Source organism: Salvia hispanica, chromosome 2 (genome assembly GCF_023119035.1).
Source record: "Salvia hispanica cultivar TCC Black 2014 chromosome 2, UniMelb_Shisp_WGS_1.0, whole genome shotgun sequence".
NCBI classification, from domain to species: domain Eukaryota; kingdom Viridiplantae; phylum Streptophyta; class Magnoliopsida; order Lamiales; family Lamiaceae; genus Salvia; species Salvia hispanica.
The window spans coordinates 11389805-11395084 of record NC_062966.1 but is presented as its reverse complement, the minus strand read 5'-3'; the positions used below and the strand labels follow the sequence as shown (position 1 = coordinate 11395084).

Sequence of the window (5280 nt, the reverse complement as noted above, 5' to 3'; positions counted from 1 at the left end):
CGAACTGCAATCTATCTATCAAACCTACTTGCTCAAATCCACGATAATGACTACAAATGAAACAAACAACTTCGTCCTCTCCTCCAACCCACCAAATGAAGGGGATGAGAGATGGAGGAGAGAAGGTGGGAGAGAGAATGAGATGAGTATTTAATAGAGGAGACAACCTGCACAATCAATTAATGTGCTATCTGAAAAAGTCAAATTTTCGAACTTCCGAAATTGCCCAAACCCCTAAAAGGGTAGTTTCAGGATGAAACAGTGAAAAAGGATCAATTTGAGATAAACGCTTAGTCCAATGTTGTCTGGGGATGTTTTTAAAGTCCAGAGTTATCTGGCGAGACGCATATTCCATGGACTATTTTTGTAGTTCACTCAATGCAATATAAAGTGAATAGAAAAAAAAATAGTGAAAGGTGGGTCCTGCTTTATATATTAATTTTATAATAAAAGGTGGGTCGGTTCATTATCAAAAGTAGTAAAAAAATAAATAAGACATTTATTGGTATATAGAAGAAAATAGCAAAATGAGAGGATTATTAGTGGACAACGGAGTAACGTAATATGTGATTGTGAGTGAATTAATGGAATGTGTGATCCATTATAAAAATAAAATAAAAAATTGGATATATAATGGAGGACAATTTATATGAACATATACAATTAGAATTATCTTATATTCTTATAAATTTATATTTAAATCAAGATAGTTAAATAAAATCAAAATTTTAGATATATTTAGTAAAAAAAATAACTTATGGGTTGGTAGTTGACATTAACGTTTTTTTTTGGGGGGGGGGGGGGGGATCATCTTGAGCGATTTTAACAATATATACTATCAATGTCCTCATCTTGAGATTTTAAAGCATATATATCTCTCCCAAAAATATCATTCATTAAAAATCACACGAAATATCTTTCACCAGAAAGAATTGAGGCGTGATTAAAGTTGGTTCATTAAGAATCACACGAAATATCTTTCATAAGAAAGAGTTAATTAAGCCGTGAATGAAGTTTGGAATATTATTTTTTGGCAAAACTAAACAAATCTTAAATAGATTATTAAATAAATAAAAACGTTCTATATCAGAAAAGAATCGATAAATTAAGTTAAAAAAAAGAAAAAAGAAACCTAAAAAATCAATACTTATGCGAAACGGGGATACCCATAACGACACCAGCAGCGCAAGGCTTTCCCTCCGCCGCCAAGGGCTTTGAGAAGCTGGCGGCGAATGGCTTTCCCTCCTTCAAGGGCTTCGAACTCTGGGCGCCGCCTCCCTTGACCCTAATGGACAGATTAATAATCCCATTCTTGTCCCCATTGGCACCCCTCATCCTGTAACTCACGAAGCTCAGGTGACCCTCGGGCAGGCATCCGCCGCAGAAATCCGTGACCGGAATGGCGGCGCCTCCACGGTTATGGAACGCGCTTGCTCGGGCAGGTCTATAGAGAACCTCTCGTTCCATGACGGGAAGCTCCGCCCTTCCGGGTCGACTCCCGTGGAATAGGAGAGGAAGGGCCCGGTCTTCACGTTCACGTACACGCTGTTCTTGCCGGCTGCCTTCTTCTTCATCACCAGATCCTCGCCGGAGATTACGGTCACCTCGATAGGTCGTGACGCCGGAGTCTTGCCATTTTCCATATATTATTACTCTCTTACTATTATGGAACGTCTTGAGTTTTTATTTTTGTTTTTGTTTTATTCTGAGATTGTGTTGTTAGTTTGTGCGTTTTATAGAATGGGAAAATATGAAGGCAGAAGGAAGGGCGGCGGAAAGTGATGCGATGTTTCTATGCGTTTTTTAATTCGTTCACTGCTGACGTGTCCCCGCGAGAGCGCATGCTGTTTATTTTATTCCTATATTTAAGGAATCCTATCCTACCTTATTCAACCTAGTATATTTGTCTCATTATAATTTATATACGACTACTAGTATTTGATTTGATTGGGTAAAGTAATCTGATTTTAAAATTTATTTTTTTGATTAAATAATGTAATTTGATTTCCAATTTATTAAATGATTATATATTTGATTTGATTAAATTAAGTAATTGAGTTTTAAATTGTCGTAATTGATTTAGTTATACGAATGCGATACTAAAAAAAAATATTATTTCCTGACTTAGAGAAAACTACCGTTAGAGTTATGATTCTTTCTCTCTCCCCAATCTAGGTAATTTTTCCCCCTATAATGAAGAATTGTAGAAATTACTCGTCTATTTTTTTGCTATTCCTCTCTTTTAATTTCTTTGTTCTCAAAGTTTTCCTTCTGTGCACACTTTTCCTCTGTTGGGTGTTGGCGATTTGTCTTTATCACATCATATTGCAGATGTAACCACACGTCTTATGTGTTTCTGTCTATCTAGTGTTTGACTCCTTAGAACTTAGATTGTTTCTTCCAATTTCCTTTCTATTTTCTCTGTGTTTTTCTTATATTGTTGTCTACTTTGTTTACCTTTTTTTTCTTCGTATTAACACAAATCTAAGGTTAAATATATAAACATACGGATATGGAACATCATATAATTAATATTGAATTTTATTTTCTGTTTTTCTGTGTTATTCTTATAGTAATATTAATTTCCTAATTTTCTTTCAGTTTTTCTTTAATTATTTGATACCCCACTAATTAATTAACTTATTTCATATAGAAGTCATTATTGATAATGTCAAATGTATAGGGGATGATCCAAACAAGAATCCATTAAAGCCATCATGAAAATATCATTATAATTTAAAAAATGTAGCTATCTTTGATTCATGTCACCTGGTTATCTTTGATTCATTTCACCTGGTTCGCGATTCACGATCAAACTGGCTGATTTTACCATTTCAAACGAATAAGAAATTACTAATTTAATGTGCGAACCAGACTGGACCAAACACAGATTGGTGGCCGAACTGACTAAATCGATCGGATTTTTCCATAATAGGCGTGACACTCAATAATATGATTAATATATGAGAATGACATTATGATTGCATTCTCAACGAGGAGACTAAATTAAATTAATAGCATTGCAAGGAATTTTCCTAGTCCAGTTACAATAGCACTCAATGTAGAGAAATTACTTTGAAACAGTCTTCTTTTTCTCCCTCCTCTGAAGATATATTTATTAGTATTATACACCATTAAATTCAAAGACATGGTAAAACGTCTACCTAATTGATCATGCTGTTTGCAACTCAAAATCAATATCTGTATTCCATTCCACGAGAAGACATACTAATACTATTAGTAAGATTTGTGCAATTCATGATTTGGAAATTTACAATATCCATCATCAAAATAAAAATAAACCACCATCGGCCTACTGAATAATCACAATATTAAAGAATTATGATCTAGTTACGCCCAAATTAAATTCAAATATTCTTGATATATATACACAAGATTAATTAAATCACTTCACAAACTTGAATTTTATGAAAATGAAGTAGTATAATTAATATCTATAGGAAACTGGAATCCCAGTTACAATCCCATGACCGGCGACGTTTCCATCGACCACCGGAACTCCTGACCATGGGCCGCCAGAACAACTGGCGGCGCAGCCTATGGCGGGGGCGGGGCGGCCTATGACCTTGACGGAGAGGTTGAGTATCCCATTCTTGGCGCCATGAGCGTCCCTCAACCTATAACTCAAGAAGCTCAAATAGTTAACGGGCAGGAAGCCGGCCGCGAAGTCGGAGACGGGTATGCTTGCTGCCCCGACGAGCCTACTGCCCGAATGGGCCTCGACCGTTAGGAAACGAGCGTTGGCGGGCAGCTCCATGAGCAGCTTCTCGTTCCATGCAGGGTAGCTCCCGCCCTCGCGATCCGTACCCGTTGTCCGGGAGTTAAACGGGTCGGATCTTAGGACGACGTAGGAGTTCTTCTTTACGGGCTGATTTTTGGTCAGCCGCAAACCCTCGGCGGAAATAACGGTGATCTCGATCACGTAGGGCGAACCCTTTCTTTCCATGCTGCACTTCTTCTTTATTTAATTTATTTTTTAAAACTAGCTGGTATTGGTTAATGTTGTGTGTGAGAGATTTGGAATATTTGCTCATTTATTTAATAGGATTTTGGAGAGAGAGAGACGCGGTCAGAGAAGGTGGAGAGAAATGTGGGGGAAGGAGGAAGGCTATTTCGGCGAATTTGAAACGGTAATAAATTGGTAAGCGTTAGTTGTGAGTATATTTTCTGTTTGATTTTTATGGTAGGAATTTTCTACTTTGGCGTGTTCCTGATTTAGTGTCTATCTTAGTCGTAACTCGTAACCATTCAAAATATTTTGAAATTTCTACAATGTGTTTTTTTCAGGATGTATAATTTTGATTTGACTTGTCAATTTTCTTATTTTGGACTCAATAATATTTTTTCGTAAATATACCTAATAACAATTTTAAAAGTGATGTACAGCTTTCAGCCTTTCACAAATAATGTCACTAGCAGTTGAACAAAAATATTTCTTCTTTCACAGGATTATTATTTATGTTGGCTATGTATTCTAGTTTTATGGTTGACGCCACAAATATATTGAAACTATTTCCAAACTGACGTAGGACTCTTATATAGTAAATGCATGCTACCTCCGGTCTCTTAAGCTCATTTTCAATGGACGGACTTTCCAAATACACCTTCTGTCACGTCATAAGGACTTCCCACCCTCCTGCCACGTCATAAGAACTTCCCACTGCACAATCCGCTCTTTCCATCGCTCTTCCCGCACGGACTTCCCGCAATTAAAAAAATTCACAAATTCACAAATATTCAATTTACGTTACGAAATTAAAATTTCGATATGGAATCGGACGGGGAAAATGCAACAACTTCATTAAAAAAAACACATAATTATATAAAAAAAATTACAATTCAAACAAAAGAAAATTAAAATATCAACGTCCACCCTTCCGCGTCCAAAGCTCTTCTATGATATCGTAAGGAAGTTGTATATGGGCTTGTGTTTGCCGCATGTCGGCAAATGCGCGCATCCGTCCGGCCTCTTCATGAGGTACCACCATACGTACATTTGCGGTGGCCATGTCGTGGCTTGGACCGGCACCGGTAGCATCTTCATTGGTCCATTGAGTCAGTTCATGACCTTCACTTTCGACAATCATGTTGTGCATAATAATACATGCGTACATGACATCGCCGATGTTGTCCACATCCATGAAGGACCCTTCACTACCGTCCATCGACTCTGGAGCACACCAAATGCCCGCTCTACGTCCTTGCGCGCAGCCTCCTGACGAGCCGCAAAGTAGATCTTCATATCTTCTAATGGGCATC

The 5280-nt window shown here is 37.3% G+C and overlaps 1 pseudogene; it reads right to left on the bottom strand.

Moving 5' to 3' along the window:
- Positions 1-1062: 1062 nt before the first annotated feature.
- On the bottom strand, positions 1063-4044 carry LOC125206276 (annotated as a pseudogene).
- Positions 4045-5280: the final 1236 nt, after the last annotated feature.